Raw genomic sequence first — 14,123 nt, forward strand, 5'->3', positions numbered from 1 at the left:
GTGAGCACCAGCTTAGTAGAAACCATGGTATTCAAAGAGTGCCAACTGAGGACTTAAAATGAGAAAGAGATGAGCTCAGCAAGTCAGAGGGAACAAATCCTTCTGGGTTTTTAGCTCTAGGAAGATTATGTTTTTAACATTCTGAAAACATTCAAACTTGAAATTCTATAGCCCCTTGAAAATTGACTTAATTTCAGTAAGGTAACATATTTATTTTGCATTTACATTTCTCATGATTTTTGTAGCCTTGGTTGAAATGCTAGAAAAAATGGCCAAATGCCTGTCCTATATTTGAATATTAAAGCCATGTGTCTTTAAAACCTAAATCAATGTTTATTTTATCTCATATACAATATATCTGCAAAAAAGCAGATTTTTCTTGCAAGAATGTGCTCAATCAAGTATTTAGTATAAGAAATAATAACAATCAACATGACATAATAAGTTTTTGATATTGGTCTACCTAAATCTTCTGAACTTAGTAATAAAATGCTCCATATCTGGGAAATCAGGTTATGCTAAGTTTTTTAGTGATAATAAAAGACTGCATGTATCTTGGTTAAATTCAAATAGAGCTCAGGCAATACAAGGAATTGAATTTTTAAACAATGATGGCCATTAGCTGTTGTGCCTAGGAAAGGTACATGGAAAATACCATGGCAATACAAAACCAGGAACATAATCCAACTTATACTCTGATCAGAAAGTAGCAACTTCTTTTGGAGGGAGCTTAAAGGTCTCCTCTCATTCTTATAACAACAGAAAGAGCGGTGATGCTATTTAGCAAACCAAGCATGAAAGAAAATATATGAGCAAGAATTATTGCACTATAGAACCAGAATGATTCAGTGATGGCTTTTAGAGGTAAAAGAAAATAAAAATTTTAAAATAACACCATTTTGCACAATGCAAGTTAGAAAATTAAAGTTTTAGTAGAAAAAATAGTTTGGACTCAGTAATTAGAGTTAGCTTTTTTATTTTTTACCATAAAAATATTGTTAGCCATACCTGCATCTGTGTTTGGTGTTAAAGTCACAATGATGAAGTCAACAGCCAGATAAAGCTGCCACCCAAAGACTTAAATAATATTAAACAGAGTTACAATAAAGAAAACACACACACACACACACACACACACACACAAACAAAAGTGCAGAAGACACTACCGTACGCTTAAAGGCCCTGGAGAGAAGTCTAGTCTATATTTGACTGAATAATTTAGGGTTGAGGAAGAGGAAATGATGAATGCTGGGAGACAAAAGCTGCTCTGCATGGGTAAAGCACAGGGTATAAGGATTGGGAAAAGGGGGAAAGTGATGTTGAAAAAAGAGAGACATACCTTGAAAGGACTTGTATGCTGTATAAAATAAAGTAAAAAAATAATGTAGAGTCACTGAAATTTCAAACCAGAAAATTGACCTGAATTAAGTTTTGCTACAGAAGACTATTCTGATAGTTTGGAGAAAATATTGTGTCAAAAACAACACAACCATAACAACAAAATGACAAAAGTTGTATAATGTTAGTGAAAATAAAGGGAAATGAAAAGATTAGTATCATAGAATTTAGTGAGTGATATAAGAGTAGGTAAAAAGAATTTAAATTCTATTTTGGTTCTAAATTGGGCAACTGAATGGTGGTACAATTCACTGAAATATGGCAAACAGGAGAGAAGCAGGTTTAGTTTGGGATATGTGAGTTATGCTTGTGGTTCATGCAAAATGAATTGACCCAGAGGATCAATGCTGTAAGTATGACTAAAATCTCAGTGGATTAAAAAGACAATGATTTATTTCTCATGTGTGTTAAATTCTCATTATGGATAAGTGCTGTTCTCTGAATTCCAGATGCTTACTTATTCCAGGTGGATCCATTCTGAATTAAAATATTTCATGGAAAGAGAATCAGAGGCTCTAATTCATCCTGTAAGAGGCATGCTTTTAGGAGCACCATGATTACTGTGTTGGTGCACTGTGTTTCAGAAGAAATCTGGCCTGGGATCACCTATTGTATTCTTTTAAACTCCTATTCTAGTCTCATTGTCATTATATATTCCTGTAAAATCACAACAGTTCTTAAGAGAAGGAAACTCTGCTTGATTAATGTCAAGCTCGGTCAAATTACTTCATATGTAAAAGTCTAACAGTGAAACTCTATAATTTGCAATCACAACAGTCATTGTCTAAAAGTAAAAACCTTGAATTTTTATTTAATTACTATGGGCATCCAGAGCTCACCTCAACATTTTTTTTGAGAAGTAGAGTTAGACCAATGCATTTAAGCCCTAGAATTTATGTAGAATTATCTGACAAGACTTTCTTGTCAATCAAGGTAAATTTTTCTTTGCAATGTTCTATTATAGTGTACCTGACTTGAGACAAACTCTGTATAGAAGTACTATTATTATTAATGTTGAACATTCAAATGGAAGCATTCAAATTTTAGACAATTTTACTTCCATGACTCTTCTAGACTGCTATACTGAATTTCTTTGTATAGGCCATCTGTGCCTTTTTTTTTTTTTTTTTTTTTTTTTTTTTTGCAGAGTGCTATGTACCAGTTACTAAGGCTAAAGGGGAGCAGAACACTCTGTGGCAATTACTAACCCCAGATAGGACTCCAAAAGTTTCTGCTAATTGTATCTTAGTATTAGCGTTGCCAAGGAAAGCACACACAGGTAAGCCCTGAATGGAGCAACGTTAACTCACCTAAAACTAAAGAAGAGACCCAGCAGGATGAGCTTCAGTCATGGGTATTGGTCCCTCATCACTTGCAGATCTCTTCTGGCAGCTGACAGGGGGCAATTTGCCTATCTGCCTACACACACCCCTCTAGTTCTGTACTGCAAAAATGTCAACCTTTCCCCTGTGGAGTCTGAAATACTAAATGCTGGGGGCATGAATGAGGACCATTGACATATACCCTTAAGCAGAACAAAAGAACATACAGTGAGCTTGAAACAGGAAAAGACATCCCCACACAAAGCAATAAGCACAATAGTCCGTGTAGGCTCTTTATTTCTTGATAAGAAAGTGTTTCATGTCCGAGGCCAATTTTTATGTGGCCAAGCAAGGGTTGAATGACTGCACATGAGATTATATTTTGAAATACATTTCAAGTGAGTGCTAAGAAAGACAGGTTTTTTTCAAGACACATGAAGACCTCCAGTAGCATAAGAATGTTTGTGGGTGATCTGACAAGTTAACTAAATTCTATACCTTAGATTTTTTTCATTTCAAAAATAGGAATAATATCCAACTCAAAGAGCTATTGTGAAGACTAAATATGCGAATGAATGGTAAATGCTTAGGATTATGACTGGCACAGTAAGTGCTAAACAAAATTTATCACTATTATCATAATAACTATTATTAATATTAAATGTGTGGTCACGTGCTTTTCATGTAAAAACTACAAGATCTCAAAAAGATTTCTCCTGGACCAAATAACATCTGGCCATACACATCAAATGGGAGTATGTAATTGCCAATTTTATACTATATATTATTATTAGTCATGAACTTATTAGTATTATATTACTTTAATTTTTAAAAAAATTAATTTCTACTACTCCTTTGTTCCTGGTATAGCACCCTTCATGCTATCATATAATTACCCACAAATCTACTCCAAATGTTGAGTGTCTGGAGCAAAGAAATAAACAAAGAATAAACAATGTTAAATGTCATCTCTAAAATTAGTTATTGGTAGAGAGTTCTCCAGGCAAAATTTGTGAACTCATTTTGGAAATGAATTTGCTTGTCCACATACTTTCACTTTACTCTGTTTTCTGCTGTCTAAGAAACCAGTTCACTTAAAAAATCTGATGCATGACTGTGATTTATAAGTTTGCTTAAACTGCTTACTTTTGAAATATTCGATGATTTTATTTTTAAAAGGGAAGATGAAATATAATGATGATGAAGTGTTGGACCTTCAACGGTATAATTTAGTAAACATAGAGCAGCGATGGCGAACCTATGACACGTGTGTCAGAGGTGACACGCGAACTCATTTTTTTGGTTGATTTTTCTTTGTTAAATGGCACTTAAATATATAAAATAAATATCAAAAATATAAGTCTTTGTTTTACTATGGTTGCAAATATCAAAAAATTTCTATATGTGACATGGCACCAGAGTTAAGTTAGGGTTTTTCAAAGTGCTGACACGCCGAGCTCAAAAGGTTCACCATCACTGACGTAGAATAACATTTCATGTAAAATTTGTAATTAGAAGATAATAAAATATTGGTATTTTAAGTAATTTTTAAAAACATGTTAAAGTGATTTTAAATAATATTGTTCAGTCGAAGTGCAAAATACTTTAAAATATACATAAGTTCAGAAATGTTCAAGGCCAATAAAATATACTTTATTAGATAGAGAAAAAGAGATATAAAAATATAAAAACATGGAAATTATTTCCAGATAAGAAACATGGAAATAATTATCAATAAAATATATTTATTAATGGGAAAGGCAAGAGGGAATAAAAGCATAGAGAGAAGAATATTTCATTGTGAAGTAAAATGTGATTTTTGAGTGAGTTGCAACTCAGAAGACACTGAGAAGATGAAGTGACTCATCATCCTATTCTATATTGAAGCAAAAGTGAGTCCTATAATAATCTTTTTCGTGTACTTAGTGATAGATTAGTTATCATCCGAGGGGGCCCTGAACTGTCAGGAGAAATTCAGTGTAAGAAGAATTTTAACCTTTCAGAAGCAAACACAGGTCTTTCAGTGTGGCATGCTTATATGGCAATCAAGTAAAGAGCAGGAGATCCACAAGGAATACTGCTGGGAAATGAACTCATGCAGAATTTATAAGAGTTATTTAGAAGCTTGGTGAAATTTAAACTCAAACAATAAATTACAGTTATAGAATGTTGAGCCATAAAAGGAGACATCATAAACTACCCAATCACTCACATTCCTAATGACGTTGATGGTCAGTATCAGGGGAAGAAGCCAAGGTTATTTGACTTAAATCTGGGAAAATCACTGGTCAATCAAGGCAGTCCATAAATTGTTCATCCATCATCCTGAGTCAGTAAATCTAGCCAGTAACCAAAGAATATTTCATATCTAGTAACTACTCAAACATGAATATTTGTTGTGATAGGTAAAGGCTTTAATCTCAAAGACACAAATATTTTATTTTAATTAAAAAACAACAGTTATCAGGTAATAGTTGTGTGTGTGTGTGTGTTTTTAATGTGAGAAAAATATTTAGAAAAGTCAGATTTTGACCTTAAGAAAGAATGGTTTATTTTGTAAATATTAATGGGTTCTTAAAGTTTGCTATTTTGTTTTGTGTAATTTTAGAAAATATTCAAATTCTTTTGTCCCAGGGAACTAAGCTCGTCTAATGACTGTGGGGAAAAAGAAAAAAAAAAGTATATGTTGTGCTGCAAAGTAAGTTTCAAGAAAAGAATTATTGTGTAAAATGTTGAAACTTATTTTAAGAGCAATGACATAGTATAATGTATGTCATTCTAAAAGTTCACTCTATAGGGGGTTAGAGAGCAACCAAAGGACTTGTATGCATGCATATTAGCATAACCAATGGACACAGACACTGGGGGTGTGGGGGCTTGCCCGAGGTGGGAATGGCTGGTGGGAAGGGGTCAATTGGGGAGAAAAAAAGACATATGTAAAACTTTAGACAATAAAAAATATATATAAAAAAAATACAAGTTCACTCTATAGAATGAGAAGGCTTGGAATGGAAGAGAGAGCAATAGTTAGGCAACTATCTCAATAAGCAAAATTATGGGTTTGGAACAGCACCTATGAAACTATAAAAGGGAGAGTTATTGACACAAGAAAAAAATATTTCCCCTGATGTTTTGGATATGTATGCTATAAGGAAAGGGGGACTTTAAAAATTTAAATTTATAGACCTTTAAATATAAAGATAATAGAGTTATGTGCCAATGTTTCTGTTGAGAAATCAGCTGACAGCCTTATGAGAGCTTCCTTGTAGGTAACTAACTGTCTTCGCTTGCTGCTTTTAAGAGTCTCTCTTTATCTTTAAACTTTTCCATTTTTATTATGATGTGTCTTAGTGTGGGCCTATTTGGTTTCATCTTGATTGAGACTCTCTTGGGCTCCTTATAACCATTGTTTTGAACTGTATGTTTGGTATATTGCTTGCCGCCATTTCATTCAGATTTTTTTTATTTGTTTTTGTGTGTGTGTGTGTTTTTTTTTCCCCTAGATATTTTTCCTACTCTTTTATTTGGAGTTTGTTTCTTTTTTTCCTCATTTGGCTGCCTCTCTCTGTTTGTTTCTGTGTGTTAGGTAGATCTGCTATGTCTTCCATTCTTGGTAGGTTGGCCTTATGTAGTGGGTGTCATGTGGTATCCAATGGCACAGTCTTCCTGATCACATGGCTTAGGTGCTCCAAGAATGACCCTTGTGTGAGTTATGTGAGCCCTCCTATTGTAGTTGAGTCTTGCAGGCTGTTTGCCCATCGGTGAGTGGGGTTGCCCCTCATTCTGACTGACTGTGAGGATTGACCCCAACCACAGTGTATGAGCTGCTGTGCAGGTGCTAACCACATAAAATGAAATGAGCCTCAGCAGGGTCTCGTGCCTGCAGAGATCTCCCTTTGGACATACTGCTTATGGGGACAAGTAGATCCTGTTCTGATGTTGTCTGAAGCCTGCTACTGGGTGTGTCTGTTCTCGGGCCTCTTCGAAAGGACTCTGATACAGGTCAATGTCAGATGCTGCCTGTGATTGGCACTGGGGAACCTGTTTGAGGCTACAACTCAATTGATAGTTTGTGGCTGCCTCTGTTGGGCCTAGGTTTGCATGGGAATGGCCAAGCTGTCTACCAAGTGGGGCTTCCACCAGCACTGAACCTGGGAGCAGATCAGAAAAAAAACCAGGGCACCATAATATCCAACTCTGCCTGCCTCCACCTTTGGCTGCCTAGTAGGTTCAGTCACTGAAAGAACTTCTGGAAATATGTGAGTTGTGTGAGGTAGGTTCTCAGTGAGTCACTATGTACGGTGGATGGTATTCACCAGACTGATACAGTTTCAAACTCAGTGCCAGTGCTGGGCCACTCAGCAACATTCCTATGGCACACCAAAGCCAGCTGCCCTCCACCAGTGCCAGCAGACTTTTGTGTTGGGGTAGGTCTCACAGAGTCATCATGGGGAGGCCATCAGTGTTGATCATGCCCACATAGACCAAGACCTCACCATGTGAAGGGAAGGCCCTGCACAAGTCTGGCATGTAAGGAAAAAATGGTCCCCATCCTAGAGCCACACAACTCAGTCTGACCACCTGGAGCTCCTGAGCTCAGCAGGGCAGGGCAGCCAGCAGCTGAGAGGGTGGGGCTAGTAGTGGCTCTCCCAGAGGAGGCAGTGGTGGTCAAGCTTTTGGGAAGGTGGGGGAAATGGTCCCTGTCCTAGAGCCATGCAACTCAGTTTCTGTCACTCCCTTAGTCTGCCCAGACCTCTACACCCCAACCCAGGCAGCTGGCTTCTCCACAGGGCATGAGCTCTCAAGGGTAGTTGTGACAGGTATTCATGAGTTTGGGGCTCTTGCATTCCCCCTGGCTGATGGCATATGGGGGGGACTGTTCCATTAAAAACAAAGGCGTCTGTGAGCCATGTGGGAGAGGGACTCAGTACAGGGACATTGGCAGCTGTCCCTTTAGCTCTCTCCCCAGAGCCACACAGCCCAGTCTCTTCTCACATGACTCTAGTCTGCTATGAGCCACCTTCCCTTTGCAAGAGACCAGGGTGAGTGGCTGAAAATGAGATTTTTTTGTTCTGTTCCTTTAAGAGGGTGCCTGGATTTTTAGCAGACTCCCATCTCTCTCTGGCAGACAGCATCCCCACTGATTTTCACAACCAGATGTTTTGTGGGCTCCTCTCCCTGGCTCTGGTGCTCTTGGCTAGGGAGCCAGTGTGGGGTCTAAACTCCACACTCCTCAGGGGGGACCTCTGAAGCTGAGATATAACTCTGGATACTCAACACCCACATGTGGATGCAAAGCCAGCCCTTTTTGCGTCTTCATCCTTACTGCTACTCTCAACTTGGTCCGTGTAGGCATGATAAACACTGCTGGCCTCCCCATGATGACTCTGTGAGATCTACCCGAATACAAGGATTTACAGAAGAGCGGCTTCTTTTGTAAATTCTTGGTAATAAAACATCTGTTCAGCTAGATTTCAGTTGATTATTCAGGTTGATTATTCTATAATTTAGTTATAATTCCAGTTCGTTCCTGTGAGAAGGTGACTGTAATTTCCACCTCCTCCACCATAATCTTAAATCTCCTTAATTATTATTTTTCAAATCCCCCACTCTCCAATATGGAATTAATTAAAGCACAGCCAAACCAGAAACAATTTCAATTCTAACCATAAACTCCTTACATTTTAAGCTTAGTTAATACAAATGGCTGTAAAATATATGTCATTTTTGTCATTAGTTGTTGTAATGCTCTAATTATTATGTAGCATCAATTAATAGAAAAATTATCAATCTTTTGGTTCATATTCATAGAAAATCTTTTAGTTGTTCAATGAAACAACAGTAGAAATTAATTATTAATCTCAAGTAATTTATCATCAAGAGAATGGTGGAATTGGAAAGTGATCAAATTAACCTAATTATTTTAAAGACCATGACTGTCATTTCAATGCCTTAAATAAATACTGGGGTAAGCAGAATGTTGTGTGCTAGTGTCATAAAAATGTCACTTTTAGAAATATTTTCTAAATTTTTAGAAAGAAAAGGAATAAAACAGCCTAAATTATTATTTGATATATTTTATTATGCTTTTAAGGTTTGTTTAATTAGTTGTCTTAAAGCAGTTAATACATCACATTTCTACTTACAGTAATAGTGTCAGGTGTCCAGGATTTCTTATTTATATAGGTACTACGTTTCATTAACCTCCACCTTCAAGTGTAAGGTATTCATGCATTAGGTAGCAGCAATATTCCCTGAAGAATCTGGAAGATTATACAGACGATGATAATGACTAAAATGTTCTTTTGATGAGGAAATGTCATATCATAAATGTGTCATTTAGAATTCTACATGAATAAGGTCATCACTGAGGGAGAATTTTGATTTCCCTTTTTAGAAAATGACCTCATAAATTCCTTCAAGTTTTCATGTTCTGAAATAAATGGCATCTCTTACTAAAACATGAACTTTTAGTAGGTCATTCAAAGTAAGTAAGTCCTGCAAAGTAAGGACTAAGGGAGACCATGGCCACAAGAAGCCAACACTTTCTTAGAAGAAAACATTCATAAGGTCAAAAATGTCAATTCGAAAAAGCTTAAGACTGTGCATATATTGTAGCATCAATTTATTATTTTAAACTGTTTGTTCTGTCTTTAGTATGATCCAGGCTTGATTTTAGGAGCAGACGATTTTTTTAAAGCCAGTAATGAAATAATAATAATTGTCATCAGAATAAGTGATACAAAGTCAAAGTAGAATATTCTCTGAGAACTTACCGAAGGTAGTCTCAATGGAGATGCAACAACTTTATAAAAGAAACCTTCTACTGTAAAGTATCATGTAACCTGTATCCTACATAATGAGCATAAATTATGTAAGTAGAAATGAGGGATGGAATGGATGCCATTGTATGTGAAAGTCATTAAGCAGAACCTTAAAAAAAAATCACAGAGGTGTTGGAAGTACTAGATTGTCTAGATTTAAATTCAATAAGTGAATGATTGGGGCCTTCTAACCTTAGGCATATTCTATGTACACTTTTTTTAAAAAAAAAAAAAACCACATATTTTATTGATTTTCTACAGAGAGGAAGGGAGAAGGATAGAGAGTTAGAAACATTGATGAGAGAGAAACATCGATCAGCTGCCTCCTGCACACTCCCCACCAGGGATGTGCCCGCAACCAAGGCACATGCCCCTGACCAGAATCGAACCTGGGACCTCTCAGTCCACAGGTCAATGCTCCATCCACTGAGCCAAACTGGTTTGGCTCTATGTACACTTTTAATAACAGTTATTTAAGCTAATATCACCATGAACATTTGCATTGGTGATATCTGGACTTTGTTGTTCTGAACTCCCATTTCAAAAGCTTTAGTAAATATAATTCTGAAGCTTACTTACTAGATGGTTTTAAAATATAACTGTGAAGGCATAATTTGCATATAATGAAATGCACCCACTTTAAGAGCACTATTTCATAATTTTTGACAAGTATACATACTCAGGTAACCACTACCAGATTCATGGTATCAAATTTTCATTATTGCTGCTCTGTTGATGTCTATATGAGTGAGTCCATAGAAAAGAATTTCCATGACACGTTTACATTTCTTCATATGTGAGTGAGGCACTGACTACGCTTTGCTCCAGACTAAATTTTCAAAGCTGTCTTTAGAGCAAAAGTCCTTGGATGAAAGAGAGAGTGCCTCCCTCTCACAGGCATGTTTACTGCCCAGTATAATACAGGTTAGGTGTCCTACCAGGAAAAAAAGGACAACATGTGCATTACACATTATAAAAGATTCAAGTTCCCTAAACTCAGGCTCCCCCTCCTGTAACATAATTGAGTGTTTTCAGGTATCATCTAACCTACCTCTCATAGTCATGTGGGAATTTGAGCTAAGGAAACCACAGGCTAAAATGATGATACACTGCCTACTACTATTTGAGCATAGTGAATAATAAACTGAATTTCATCTATGACGTTGGCTCAATTGTTAGCTTTCAAGTAAGTAAAATTTCAGACCTTTCATAGCTTTGGCAACAATGATTGAATGCTGGAAGAAACATGACTTTGGAGGAAGACAAATTTGACCAATTACTGGAATTTCATAGAAGTCCATGGAAATAGGTAGTGATCTTGCTAATGAAATTGTATCCTCAACCAGGCAACAAATTGTCCTTGAATCTATTGTCTTCTAATGAGAAGGAACCAAGGGGGTGCATGAGGCAAATTACTAGAGAGAAGGCTGAGCACAGCTGTTTCAAAACTGTTACTCTGGCTGAGCTAACTCTTCTTGGGGTTGGAGACCTTTCTTGAGAATCTGGCCTTTAGTCTTAGGTCCATCTCATTTTAACTGGATAAAAATGTATCCTAAGTGTGAAGAACTTTTTGACCTGTTTGCAGATTAAATTACAGATTCACACCTACACTGCACACAAAATGAGGAAATTTCATGACTGCTATGGGCAAAGACCGGCCAATTATTAGATATTTGGATGATTTGGGGGAAAATGAAATGTCAGAGTGTAAAATATGAGTTAAGTAAAAATGCAACAACACTTGGGAAGTCTTACTGCTTAATCTCTTCTGTAGACTAACACACCTACAGTACAGCAGCTGAGAGGCAAGAGTGAATATCCCAGGAGGTTTCTTTTCTTTTTTTTCTTTGGGTGTGTGTGTGTGTGTGTGTGTGTGTGTGTGTTATTGTTTGTTTGTTTTTTTCCCAGTGAGACTGAGTTGCTACAAAGCAGCTTTTGTCTTCTCTGGGAGAATTCTCTAAGACAAACTCCTATAAGGAAATGGAGATGAGGCATTGACTGGTAACTGTGTTCTTATTGCCCCAGATTGGGTTTACTATGCTGATTAAGTTGACCTACTGAGTAACGGGAAACTGACACAAAGAAATCTAGATAAAATCTTAGTAAGTCCCCCTGTCCTGAAACACCACCACTGTACACACACACATAACACACACACACACACACACACACACACACACACACACACAGCCTTTATTTTGTCACCAGTCAAGAACTTAAGAGATATAATTTTAGTAATGGGACTACAAATGCCCTTGATTTAGCAGTCATTAAGAAAGTTTCTGCAGTGGGAACTAATTTCATGTAAGTTGCAATGTACAACTTTTGGCTCCAGCCAAAGAGAAATGTGCTCATGGCTGCTGTTTCCCAAGTTTCCCAAAGCTAAAATAGATGATGACAGTCATGACACCTTACCACCTGATAAAGAATACACAGAAGGTCAAAAACATTTGGAAGTTTGTTTGGTTAAGTTATGAACTTCCATCCCAGCACTTGCAACAAAAAGTATATCTAAAGCCTCACAGTCATGGAGCTACACTCTTCCTTTGTACCTACTGATTTCTTCTTCCCCTTCTATCCTGATTTCAGCCACTGGAAAAGCAAAGATAATTAATTAGAAGTGGGGCTGAGGGCCCTCTCTGCTCAAGGAAGATTGATGACCAAACAGACTTATCTGAATATGTTGATGAATTTCAAGTAAAGACAAAATAAACATATGGCTCCATTGGATATGTGCACAAAAATCAGGACTATAGGAGGAAGAGGTAACTAAATTAAGCTCACGTGGTCTGTGCAGGTTGCACAGTGGGAAGGTGACATTAGGAGAACTTGAGGGTGAGTCCTGTTGGGCCAATTCCATGTACTTTTTTGGTTGTTTTTTTTTTCTACATCTGAATGTATTATTGGAATTGATGTGTTATAAGTATGAACTTCCCAGTTCCATAATTGCCAAAGGGAATTCTCCTGAGTGGGAAGAGTCTTATGTAGACAAATATAGGTTAAACATATGAATTGCTTTTGTCAAACAATGTCATTGTCACCAATTCAACGTCAACAGGATTCCCCAATTTGGAGTACAGTGAACAAAGAAAATATTCATGCAAAACTGCTCAGTTGTGATACATCATGGCTGGCAGCACAGCGGTGAGGCAGCCAAGGAGCTAGCCACCTCTTTCTATAGAAAAGTTACAGAAATGCATTTCTGCTAAAAGTCAGGAAAGTCACATTATAAAATATGTAGAAGAGAGAATGGGCTGAGAGAAGCAGATGCTAAAGAGAAAGGATTCTGAGAGAAGCTGAAGAGACATCAAGGGCTGAGCTGAAAAGAAGAGAATTTAAGAGCTAATGTGAGACAAGTTCCTCATGTCAGCTTGGAACTCCAGGCTTTCTGGAGTAGCTGTCAGGTCTCAGAATGACAGCTTGGGGCTGAGGCAGTGAGTGGATGGTAGCCTGGGGAAAACTCCTGTCATCCCTGTGTGCCAGACACCAGCTACAGACATAGTTGCATAGTTATCTTCAAGTACCTTATAAGCTAGATCGCTCCATATTGTGAGATCTTTGTTGAATACTGTTTAAAAGAAATGTAAAAAAAACATAGCTAATATCTGTAAATAGTATTAAAAAAGCATTTGTGTATGTGTATCCACCCCCTGACATTTACCATGTGCCAGATGTGCTTTATTCAGATTATCTAATTAAATCCTAATAACACACTAAGTGAATTACTATTATTGTTTTCATTTTAAAGACCAGGGGATTAAAAATAAAAACTTTGAGCCCTAGCCAGTTTGGCTTGGTGGATAGAGTGTTGGCCTGCGGACTGAAGGGTCCCGGGTTCGATTCCGGTCAAGGGGACATGCCCGGGTTGCGGGCTCGATCCCCAGTGGGGGGCGTGCAGGAGGCAGCCAATCAATGATTCTCTCTCATCATTGATGTTTCTATCTCTCTCTCCCTCTTCCTTCCTCCCTGAAATCAATAAAAATATATTTAAAAAATATATAATAAAAAATAAATAAAAATTTTGAATAATTTGCCCAAGTTCAAGCAGCTAGTAATTATTTAAAACAAGAATTTAAAACCAGGCAGTTTTATTCCAGAAGCAGGGTTCTTGAGAACTATGACACACTGCTTTTCTAGATGGAGTGTACTTTTATTAACCTCTGAATACTGTTTACTTATGCACTTATTTTATGATGTTGGTCTGTTCATCTCACTGCCTTACCCAGTGAGATTATACACACGCGTGCACACACATGCACACACTGATGCACATGTATGTGCATGTAATGGCAATAAGATAAATCCCAAGTAACTGCAACCAGAAAGTTGTTTAAAAGAGGGTGACAGGAATTATGTATTATCTGAATCAATAATTTATATGTAGGGGACTAGAATTCACAAGTGTTTTCCCTGAATCTAACTAAAACTTATTTTCTCGGGAAATATCAGTATGTATTGTACAATTCTTGACACTCAATGGAAATACCAGAAAAGAAAAACGGCAACTTTTGGATATGGTACAGGAATGAATTAAGCACAGATACATTTCTTCGACCCCAACATTTTATTTAACTGTAAA

At 37.1% G+C, this 14,123-nt stretch overlaps 1 pseudogene across 1 annotated transcript in view; it reads left to right on the plus strand.

Annotated features, from left to right (window-relative positions):
• The first annotated feature begins 851 nt into the window (after positions 1-851).
• Positions 852-14,123, plus strand: part of LOC308513697 (peptidyl-prolyl cis-trans isomerase A-like) — a 33,324-nt pseudogene continuing 20,052 nt past the window's right edge. Inside the window, exons 1-2 of the transcript in view lie at positions 852-864; positions 2,546-2,677. The product of the transcript in view is annotated as a peptidyl-prolyl cis-trans isomerase A-like (transcript). The remainder of the gene's footprint in view (positions 865-2,545; positions 2,678-14,123) is intronic.

This window comes from Myotis nattereri (assembly GCF_964212035.1).
Source record: "Myotis nattereri genome assembly, chromosome: 2".
Taxonomy (NCBI): Eukaryota; Metazoa; Chordata; class Mammalia; order Chiroptera; family Vespertilionidae; genus Myotis; species Myotis nattereri.